General features: G+C 47.9%; 2 non-coding genes across 2 annotated transcripts; one reads left to right on the top strand and one right to left on the bottom strand.

Annotated features, from left to right (window-relative positions):
- Positions 1-8,919: 8,919 nt before the first annotated feature.
- TRNAP-AGG (transfer RNA proline (anticodon AGG)) lies at positions 8,920-8,991 on the top strand. The gene has a single exon. It is a non-coding gene; the product is annotated as a tRNA-Pro (tRNA).
- An 869-nt stretch (positions 8,992-9,860) lies between these two features.
- TRNAP-CGG (transfer RNA proline (anticodon CGG)) lies at positions 9,861-9,932 on the bottom strand. The gene has a single exon. It is a non-coding gene; the product is annotated as a tRNA-Pro (tRNA).
- Between the last annotated feature and the right edge of the window lie 1,994 nt (positions 9,933-11,926).

Raw genomic sequence — 11,926 nt, 5'->3', positions numbered from 1 at the left:
GCCCCCGGCGCAGCCCCGCCCCTTCGGGCCGGACGGTGGGCGGGGAAAGGGGCTCCCCGCCAGGAGATGGGACGGAGGAGCCGTCAATCGCGCACGCCTCCCGCGTCCCGCCCACCGCCCTTGTCTGGTCCCGCCCCGCGTGTCCGACGCGGCTACTTGATTGGCGAGTTGGTTTGTCATTCACTAGAGGAGCGCCCTACCAGAAAGAGGAGGGTCGTTGCCTTGGCCCCGGTTCGCCCCGCCCCTCCGTGGAACACGTGACGCTGAGCGGGTGCAGGGGGATGCCGGGGATGTTCCCCAGTTGCTGGCGGACTGTGGCTTATGTAGCCCAGGCCGTACTGGTGTGACGGGCTGCACCGCGCCTCAGCCCAGCCCCAGCCCCAGTGCCTGTGCCAGCTCTGCGCGCCCGCCCCTCGCCTTCCCGGCCAAGCCACCGGGGCTGCTCACTCTTAATGGGTGTGGTTCTTAAAGCCCCAAAGTCTGGAGTCATGTGATTTTACAAGCACCTGAGCTCTTTCTTTATTTATTTAATGCTTCTTGCCCTCACTGTTGTAGAGAAGAGCTTAGGGGCTCAAAAACCAGCAGACAAATACCACCCTTCAAATTTATTTTAACAATCTCATTAATTTTATGTCAGCCTCAGGCTTTTGGGGAACTCACTCATGGGCTGAGCAATACTGCCCCAGTGCCCACCCACCCCACTATGTCCAGTCTCTGCCATTTCCACTCATCTTGCTGCACCCCAGCTTGCACCACACTGACCACCTGCCTTCAAGTTTTAGTGTTTTTCATTGTTTAGGTCTTAAAACAGTAACAAATCAATAGCAGATCATGAACTGTAAGGATGAAGGAATTTTATTAAAGTTAATGTTTAAAACCAAATTTATACACAAGATAAGAGGGAAGGTACTGTACAGCTGGGGTCGGGCTTGGGTTATGGGGGACTGCAAGTATCGGTTACAAGGTTCATGAGGTACATACATATTATATAACCAGCATAGATCCAGATTTGGGGTGTAAGAGTTTTTAAAGCATCAGTGGATAACTGGGCTCGGGTATGCCACCCATGGAATGTATTAGGAGTCCAAGTCAGTATTGGTGTAGAGAATAAGTACATGGGTGGGGTGTGTCCCTTGGTTTGTCAGGGAAGGAAGTGGGTTATTTCCCTGGTCGGTGGTCTCAGTTACTCAAACTGCTACTGGTGGTGTCCCCTTATGTCTTCAATGTAGATGTCTCTGGACCACCTGATGGTGTCGGACACCATGAGCTATTTCATGAGCCAGGCGTAGCATCGACCGACTCCGCATGCTCTCAGTACCAGCTCGTTGTGGGGGTCCCATGCGCCCAGAGCTTCCACGATCAGGGCATGTATCTGGACCTTATAGCTCTGGGCTCTCAGGGTGTCGGCCAGTGGGGTGTAGTTCAACACCTTCTGTGTTCGGGCCTCAACCTCTTCAAACACACTTGTCCTTTCCTAGCCAATCTGACACTAGAGAACTGCAGAGCAGCCACAGTGCTACCTCGGCAGCCTGGCTTGTTTTCACAGATAACAGCTTCTTCACTGGAGAGAGCAACTATCAGACAACATAGTTTTATTGAAGACCACACAAATGAGAGTTCTATTTGGGCTGGGTGAAATCTGGACCTGGTTTATGCGTAGATTGATAGGACACAGGAGAATAACATTTTGCTCAATTTCATGAGGCAAGAGCCTGACAGGTGTTAGGGAGAGGATAGAATTATGTTTTCAGATGGGATTAGTTTTTGATTATTGGCATCACTATAGGGCAGAATCGAGGTTATTTGAATAATTTAACTGTGCATTTCCAAAACTTTGTTTAAATTTCTTTTAAGTTTAACCTTACTTCTAGGATTTATAATGTATGTTTTAAGGATAGATCTCTTTGTAATGTTTTTCACCCTAAATTATTTAGTATACGCTCAAATTTAACTCAATGTTAATTTAACTTTTATCTGGGAATACTGATTAGAAGGAAAGTGTCCCAGTTCTGCTCTGTGCTCACAATTCAGTTAGTTTTTATGCATGCATAATATCTGCTTGCAAAACTGCAGGTGTTTTGTTCTAGCTGGTGTGGCAGCTGGAAAGGTTAGGCCCCAGTCTTCACTCCCATCTAGTAACATGGGTTGGATTATCCTTTCAGATAATACCAGTAGCAAATTCAGATAATACCAGTAAATTGGTTAGTCTCTAAGGTGCCACTAGTACTCCTTTTCTTTTTGCGAATACAGGCTAACACGGCTGCTACTCTGAAACCTGTCATTATGCAAGGCACTGCATTTAGCCGTATGGAGTGGAAATCCATCAACTTCATGAAAAATCTTGTACAGATACAGACAGACATCATCTTCCTTTCCAAATGCAAACAGATGGACATCATACCAAAAGGACTGAAGGTAAAAAATCCATTACAATCTACATACCATACAGACAATGCTGATAGCTTGTGCCACTCGCTCTCAAAGAAACTGCGGAACCACCTGATCAACATCCTCTACAGCAAACAGGGAAAGATTAAGAATGAGCTGTCAAAACTGGATATTCTCATAAAAAAACAACCTTCCACACAAACTTCCTCGTGGCTGGATTTTACAAAAACTAGACAAGCCATTTACAACACACACTTTGCTTCTCTACAAAAGAAAAAGGACACTAAACTATCTAAACTACTATATGCCACAAGAGGCCACAGCAATGGTTCCCTTAACCCACCCAGCAATATTGTCAATCTATCCAACTATACTTTTAGCCCAGCAGAAGAATCTGTCCTATCTCGGGGCCTCTCCTTCTGTCTCTCCACCCCCATGAACATGATACAGTTCTGTGGTGACCTAGAATCCTATTTTCGACGTCTCAGACACAAGGAATATTTCCAACACACCTCTGAACAACATACTAATCCACAGAGACCTTCCTACCAACACTACAAAAAGAAGGATTCTAGGTGGACTCCTCCTGAAGGTCGAAACAACAGACTGGACTTCTACATAGAGTGCTTCCGCCGACGTGCACGGGCTGAAATTGTGGAAAAGCAGCATCACTTGCCCCATAACCTCAGCCGTGCAGAACACAATGCCATCCACAGTCTCAGAAACAACTCTGACATCATAATCAAAAAGGCTGACAAAGGAGGTGCTGTCGTCATCACGAATAGGTCGGAATATGAACAAGAGGCTGCTCGGCAGCTCTCCAACACCACTTTCTACAAGCCATTACCCTCTGATCCCACTGAGAGTTACCAAAAGAAACTACAGCATTTGCTCAAGAAACTCCCTGAAAAAGCACAAGAACAAATCCGCACAGACACACCCCTGGAACTCCGACCTGGGGTATTCTATCTGCTACCCAAGATCCATAAACCTGGAAATGCTGGATGCCCCATCATCTCAGGCATTGGCACCCTGACAGCAGGATTGTCTGGCTGTGTAGACTCCCTCCTCAGGCCCGACGCTACCAGCACTCCCAGCTATCTTCGAGACACCACTGACTTCCTGAGGAAACTACAATCCATCGGTGATCTTCCTGAAAACACCATCCTGGCCACTATGGATGTAGAAGCCCTCTACACCAACATTCCACACAAAGATGGACTACAAGCCGTCAGGAACAGTATCCCCCATAATGTCACGGCAAACTTGGTGGCTGAACTTTGTGACTTTGTCCTCACCCATAACTATTTCATATTTGGGGACAATGAATACCTTCAAATCAACGGCACTGCTATGGGTACCCGCATGGCCCCACAGTATGCCAACATTTTTATGGCTGACTTAGAACAACGCTTCCTCAGCTCTCGTCCCCTAATATTCCTACTCTACTTGCACTATATTGATGACATCTTCATCATCTGGACCCATGGAAAAGAAGCCCTTGAGGAATTCTACCATGATTTCAACAATTTCCAGCCCACCATCAACCTCAGCCTGGACAGGTCCACACAAGAGATCCACTTCCTGGACACTACGGTGCTAATAAGTGATGGTAACATAAACACCACCCTATACCGGAAACCTACTCACCGCTATTCCTACCTACATGCCTCCAGCTTTCATCCAGACCACACCACACGATCCATCATCTACAGCCAAGCTCTACGATACAACCTCATTTGCTCCAACCCCTCAGACAGAGACAAACACCTACAAGATCTCTATCAAGCATTCTTACAACTACAGTACCGACCTGCTGAAGTGAAGAAACAAATTGACAGAGCCAGAAGAGTACCCAGGAGTCACCTACTACAGAACAGGTCCAACAAAGAAAATAACAGAACGCCACTAGCCATCACCTTCAGCCCCCAACTAAAACCTCTCCAACGCATCATCAAGGATCTACAACCTATTCTGAAGGACAACCCATCACTCTCACAAATCTTGGGAGACAGGCCAGTCCTTGTCTACAGACAGCCCCCCAACCTGAAGCAAATACTCACCAGCAACCACACAACAGAACCACTAACCCAGGAACCTATCCTTGCAACAAAGCCCGTTGCCAACTGTGTCCACATATCTACTCAGGGGACACCATCATAGGGCCTAATCACATCAGCCACACTATCAGAGGCTCGTTCACCTGCACATCTACCAATGTGATATATGCCCTCATGTGCCAGCAATGCCCTTCTGCCATGTACATTGGTCAAACTGGACAGTCTCTACGTAAAAGAATAAATGGACACAAATCAGACATCAAGAATTATAACATTCAAAAACCAGTTGGAGAACACTTCAATCTCTTTGGTCACTCGATTACCGACCTAAAGGTTGCAATATTACAACAAAAAAAACTTCAAAAACAGACTCCAAGGAGAGACTGCTGAATTGGAATTAATTTGCAAACTGGATACAATTAACTTAGGCTTGAATAGAGATTGGGAGTGGATGTGTCATTACACAAAGTAAAACTATTTCCCCATGTTTATTTCCCTGCCCCACCCCCCACTGTTCCTCAGACGTTCCTGTTAACTGCTGGAAATGACCCACCTTGATTATCACTACAAAAGGTTTTTCTCCCCCCCGCCCACCGCGCTCTCCTGCTGGTAATAGCTCATCTTAAGTGATCACTCTCCTTACAATGTGTATGATAACACCCATTTTTTCATGTTCTGTGTGTATATAAATCTCCTCACTGTATTTTCCACTATATGCATCCGATGAAGTGAGCTGTAGCTCACGAAAGCTTATCCTCAAATAAATTGGTTAGTCTCTGAGGTGCCACTAGAACTCCTTCTCTTTTTATCAGTAGTAGTGTTACCTGAGGTTTTTTTAACCCAAAGTTCTTGGTAATTTTTACTCTGCCAAGGTGGTGTCAGGAAATAAATCAAGGGAGACATAGCCGTTTAACTGATAGATGGCTGGTACAAACAGGACAACACAAGAGTGTTTTCACTTAAAGCTAAACTTTACTTAGTCTCAAGCACTTACACACATCCGCAACAGGTTAGTAAAACACCCCCAACCCTCAATAATTACCAAAGCTGAGCGAGGCTTTCAAGTGGCACCGTGACACGCTTCAGCTGGCCAGGCTTCTGTCTGCCAGTGGAGACCAAGATGCGTCCAGAGAGAGCGACCCTTAAGAGCCCCTTCTGAGAAGTCCCACTACCTCAAACTTTTTCCCTTTATTTATACATTAGTAATACGACATATCCCTTAAAGAAAACTTGCTAAGTAAGCAGATTTAAAAGATCAAGCACCTTATGATTGTTGATTAACCAGAGATTTTTTTTTTCAGAGTGTCCACGCCTTAGGGCCCTGACAAACATTCCCGAGGACGCATATAAACGGACTTCTTGTTTTTCTAAAATACATGCATCAGCAATTTCAACATTCTTAGCAGGAAGGGCACGGGGTCAAGCCACCCTATCTGTGGCACCCAAAACCCTCTCCCCTCCTGTCTTGCTTACGCTGAGGCCTCTGCATGACCAATTTAGGACCTGCTGACTTGGCTACTTTTAGCAATAAGCAAAAATGCCTCAGTATGGCCTGCTACCTTGACTACTATTAGCAATAAGCCATAGTGGTTTTAAGCACTTTACTGGTTCACTGTTTACTACGTACAGTAGGATTGATGGATTAGGAAAATAGAAGGTCTCTGAGGCTTTTTCTCGTAATGCTTCCATTTCCTAGTTTGATTTTCCCCGATGCATTTGGGTAAGGGTAATTCAGTGTGTTTTCCCATTTCTTTTAACAAAGTTGAATTATTTTGGTTGTTGTAGTTTTTCCACCTAAAGATCATTGTCTTTGCCTAGTTGACCTGCACAGCCTATGTTCTGAAGCAGGTTTATAGTAAATATTGGGTCTTTTGCAGACTTGGGGGTAGTTTCATGGAAGACAGGTTAGGGGATTACTGCAGTCAAGGCACTAGGCTGCTGTTATATACACAAAAGAGGACAGAGACATGGTTACATCCCACTTTTATTCCCATCTCTTTCTTGAAGATCTGATTGGTGGGGGTGGGGGGACGACAATCTCTTTAATATTTAAATAACTGATGCACACATTTAACCATGTTGTATGTTATTCCACTCTGTAGCAGTTTTAAAATTCATTGCTGGGTGCATCTTGCATCAAACAAGTTTTTAAAGTGTATCAGGCAGAAAAATGACTTCCCCTGTCTTCTAGGGAGACCCTGGATTCCCATGACGTTAGGACCAGTTGAGGATAAGGCCACTGCAGAGGCTTACCTAGTCTGATTTCCAGTTAGTATTACACCTCAGTTTTCCTTCTCAGATGATTCTCCAGCCCCCAGTATAGTTAAATCACTCCAGCTAAGTCACAAAAGTCTACCCCTTTCAGAATTAGAGTCCAAACAGAAACACAAACAACAAAAATTTTTCTCCCATCCTCTTGCCATACATAACCATTGCTCAAAGGATTTGTCCTGTTCCCAAACAGCCTTTCACCTGGGTCCAACATCCAGCCCTCCTGGTCCTTAGTCAGTCCCTTCTGCTTCCTGTTGACAGGAGCAGCTGTACCTCTGCACAAGGAAGATCACAGGGGAACCCACACCTACCCTCTAAAACAAGTTACCATCCTGGGATGCGAAACAATTATATCTGCCCCATAACAAACTGTCCCATCTTTACTTCCTAGAGCCTCTGCCAATATGCAAAAAGAAAAGGAGTACTTGTGGCACCTCAGAGACTAACAAATTTGTTTGTGCATAAGCTTTTGTGAGCTACAGCTCACTTCATCGGATGCTCACCCTTGCCTCCTCACCAGCCCCTTTTCTAGCTAGTAGCCTCCATCTTAACAGTGCACTCCCACCTAATCTTTCTCCTAAATAGCCTGCCCTTTTTTTATCCCAGCAAGCTTGGTTTAGTCACATACTTCTCCTTGTCATGTGACTCCTATGTTCAGTCCCTTCACTTGGGGAGGTGGGCTAAGCCTCACACAAGAGCAGCTGAGCCCGAAACCACTTAAACTGTCAGCTCACCCTGTGAGTTATAAGAGCATCTCTCTTCAAGTATATTTGGATGAGGCCTACTCTGGACCTATTCTTTTCAGGTAATAAACATGAGGTACAAAAGACTGAAGTGTCAAAAGAGGAGGTACTGGAACAAACTTTTTAGAGTGTCCTGCAGAGCATACTGGTGGTTTTGTTTTGTGCACATCATGTCCCTATGCGGAAACTACGAGTCCTAGTGTTCAATATCCCATCTTGATCTGAGCTTCCATGATTGCTCAAATGGGCAGCAGGATGCAGCATTCAGTGCTGCAAAAGGCCTATTTTGATCCAAACAGAGCTGCTTGAGAACTCTGCAGGTCCCACTGTGGAATTGCTCAGTCTCAGTCCAAGCACTATGGTTCATATATTGCATGGTCCACCAAACAGTACACCAGTTCACTGCCTTGGAGTGGTCCTTTCCAGAGAAACTACAGATCCAAGAATGGTGTTCCAGCTCAATTAAAACATCCTCTGTATTAAAATGAGCACAGCTACAGCCTACATTGTAGAAAAACATAGCGCTTCCCTTAGATCATTCCTAGCGTAAGCCAAGGCTCAGAGATCATGCTAAGAAACAGACTATTGTAGGTGAAACTGAGCACAGAATGTAACCTAATCTGACCACCTTTAGAGCTGCAAAACCTTATCTTTTGCAAAGCCAACCAATAATAACAATGCTAAGATAATTTTTAAAAATCCAAATACAGTGACTGACTTATAAGACGGTAGGAGCAGATCCAATTTTGTTCTGAGTCCTGACTCTCTTATATAACTGTACTTCAGCACCTGGATGCTATGGTGATTGGTTCTTTGTAAATATAACAGGCAGATAGGTGTATAATGCCCAACAGACTTTTGAATAAAAGCAGATACCCCTATGCCCATGTAGCATCCCACTGGAGTCAGTAAGGATCCTCACAGCTGGAGGGATCCATCTGTGTGGCTCAGATTGCAGGGTTGGGACCATAGTTATTAAATTAAATATTTGTCTATCATTAAAAAAGGTGACTTTGCTGCTTGACATTGTTATAACAGCCTGTTTTCTGTGGGCTTTTATTCCTTCTTAATTTTGAGCTCTTAAATGGTCTATAGATCTTGTACTGGGTCACTGCACGGGGTGAATTTTTCCCAAGGAGAAGGCAGCTCTTACAGATCCGAAGGATGAAAAGGGATCATACACTGGCCCTCAGGCTTGATTAAAGAGTCTGTGCAGTTACATGTGCATTATTATCTCTATTACAAATAATAGTATTGTTTATCTAATTAATTAATTTGAGTCTAATAAAAATTCTAATAACAAATGAAGGGGTAATGAACGATCCTTGGTGGCAGAACCTACATAGGGGGCAGAATAGAGCTACCGTAACAACTGGCTAAATCAGAAAAATCCACGTGGATAGGACTGAACCAACATTAGCTTCCTCTGCAGTAGCTAGAAAGTTGCTTATATAGCAGGCTCGTTGGTCTAGGGGTATGATTCTCGCTTAGGGTGCGAGAGGTCCCGGGTTCAAATCCCGGACGAGCCCTGTTTTTTTTCTCTTCCCAACACTTGAACAGTTCTACGATCATTTTACATTGTTTTTATTGAAAGTACATTTACACATCAAGATAAAAGAAATGAGGAAATAGCTGCAACGAAAAACATGGCCCTCTTGCTTTCTGTATTGACAGTGCATTAATTTGAATATTACATTTATTCTCACTGCTTCGTGAGTCCCCTCGCCTCCTCCACACGAACAATATATTATTAGCCCCACTTTTCCCGCAAGTACCCCCATACATCCTCCTCTTCTTCGGCCTCTAATAACATTGCTCAACCCTTTAATGAGACTAGCATTACGGGGCGGGGGACTACGTAGAGAGCCCGGGGGGGGAGGGAAGGCGGCAGGAAGAAATACACCTTGGGGTGCACGGGGAGAGCGGATGCTGCCTGTGCATTTCCCCTCTCCTCCCGTGCCCCCTACTTCGTCTCCCTATGGCCCTGTCCTCCCCACGTTCCTATGGGTCTGTGCCCTCCCTAACCCTAACCCTCCTTGTCACGGGGGGACACCTCCCACGTATTTACAAAGGAAAAAAATACAGCAATCTCTCTTTGCCTGCCTCCCCAGCCTGATCTCACTGTTCAATTTTTGTGTCTCCACTTGCACGATCCCCTACTTTCCCCACCCCCAGGACGCCCGGCCAGCCACTGCCCCCCTGTGCACCCCTTCCCCCCGTGCAACTCCCACCCACCCCAGTCACCCCCCCCCTTCTCTGCATTGCCCTCCTCCCACCCACTTCACCTTGCGCTCCTTCCCTTACTGCCCTCGGGGCCCCGCTGTCCAGGTAATGCAATAAAATGAACTGAGGGATCAAACCCACAAAACGGGAGGGCTCGCGCTCCCCCTTTCCAAGCGGGCTCGTCCGGGATTTGAACCCGGGACCTCTCGCACCCGAAGCGAGAATCATACCCCTAGACCAACGAGCCGCTGTCTGCTCCTTTCTCCCCAGCTAGACTTTTCACTATTATCCCGCCTCCTCCCTGCAGCGCGCCAGCCACTACCAGTGTGGACCCTCCCCCGCCCCACTACCGGATGGTTCCGCCCATAGGCGGCCCCTGCTGGAAGATACCATTCCGCTCCCCACTAGGATCCCCCCGCCTGATGGTATCGCCTTTCCAGCGCCCACAGTCAGCCCGCTCAGCCGCCCCCATCTGGCAGATACTATTCCGATTCCGGCCGTGGGGGAGGGCGCCTGATGGTAGGTCTCGAGCCCTCTGTGGGAAATCCCCCTCTGCGCTTTCCCCCGGGGACTCCTCAGCCCCCTAAACTCTGAGGTAACACACTGTCCCGCAACGGCGGCTGGGTTCGAGCAGAGCGAGCTCATCCCTAGTGGAGGGGGGGGGCGGTCTTTCCCGCTTCTGCTCCCCCCCACACGCTGCGGTCCGGACGTTCCGTCCTTCCCCCTGCTCCCATCGTGGAACCATGGTTTCGCCCGGCCCGCCCTTCCCCACTGGGCTTCAGGAGACGGTCGCTCGAGTTACCCGGATGTTGCTCCCTTTCCCTGAACAGCGGGCCCCTCCCGCCCTGATTCTGCCCTGTTGAGACCTAAGAAGGTGGGGGGGAGCTAAGCAGCGCGGCGCCCTCCCACTCGGCGGGCCGGCGCGCGCGGAGGGGGCGGGGCGGGGCGCCCTAGGCTGGGGCGTGGCCAGGTTCGATTCGCCGCCCCGGGGCCTCTGCCCACGTCAGGCCCAGCCCCGGCCCCTGGCACCGTCACAGGCTTCCTGGGTGAGCCAGGCCGTTCACGGAGTCTCCCTCTGTGCTCCGGTTTCCCTTGCGTGAAACGGGGCTAATACGTTAAAAGATTGTGAGGCGCATGGAAATCTGCCGCTGAAAAGCGCTGGGTAAGAACTAGGTGTTCATACTGCTGGCAATGCCTTTCCAAAAATCACTCTTCCACCAATAGCTGCTCTCCTTCCTCACCTCCTGGGCCTTCCATCGGGCTCCCGTTTCAGTTTAAACCATTAAAGCCGGAAGACAACCACAGACCTCGGCTGAACACAGCTGCCCAAACTCTTAGCTTTGATGTTGCATTCCTTTCCCCACGCTGTTGTGTTTTGTTTCTCTAAATTTGAAGTTCTTCTGGGCAGGAAGCTTGTATTGTTACACTACTTACCTGTAATGCACCAGGCCTGCCAAAGGTGCTACATAAATAATAGAATTTTCTTACTTGTGCTGTTTTCCTGTCCAATCATTAAGAGTTTTAGGATCTGGTCCTGTACTCTTCTATCCAGAGATTTTGAGATGCCACTGTGGCTACCCTGGGTCTGAATGCACAGTCCAGGGCCCCTTGTGTTTTTATATAAAATAGTTTTTAATGTAGGTTGTGTGTAACTAGAAAATATCACCCAGCAGGTCCACACAGGAGATATGTGGAGGTCTGCAGCTCAGACCTACTCACAGAAAAGCTGGGGAGATTGCCTGCTTTAACGCATATCTTTTCTCCACCCCTCTCTTCACACACAGAGCGTCTTTGATCTAAGACAGGTCGGGCAAACTACAGCCTGTGGGCTGTGTCCAGCCTGTCAGACCTTTTAATCCAGCCCTCGAGCTCCTGCCGGGGAAGTGGAGTCTGGGGCTTGCCCCACTCCACGTGTGGTGTGGCTCCGCATGGTTCCCGGAAGCAGCGGCATGTGTCCTCTCTGGCTCCTATGCATAGGGGCAGCCAGGGGGCTCCGCACACTGCCCCTGCCCCAAGTGCTGGTTTTGCAGCTCCCATTCACCAGGATCCAGCGCGCAGAGCTGCCTGGCTGTGCCTCTGCGTAGGAGCTGGAGGGCAGAACATGCTGCTGCTTCTGGGAGTTGCTTGAAGTAAGCGCTTCCAGGAGCCTGCACCCCGATCTTCTCTTGCACCCCAACTCCCTGTCACAGCACTGATCCCCCTCCCGCCCTCGAACCCCTCGGTCCCGGCCCGAAGCATCCT

The sequence above is a fragment of the Caretta caretta genome, chromosome 1 (genome assembly GCF_965140235.1).
Source record: "Caretta caretta isolate rCarCar2 chromosome 1, rCarCar1.hap1, whole genome shotgun sequence".
Classification (NCBI taxonomy): Eukaryota; Metazoa; Chordata; order Testudines; family Cheloniidae; genus Caretta; species Caretta caretta.
This window is presented reverse-complemented; position numbering and strand designations above follow the sequence as displayed.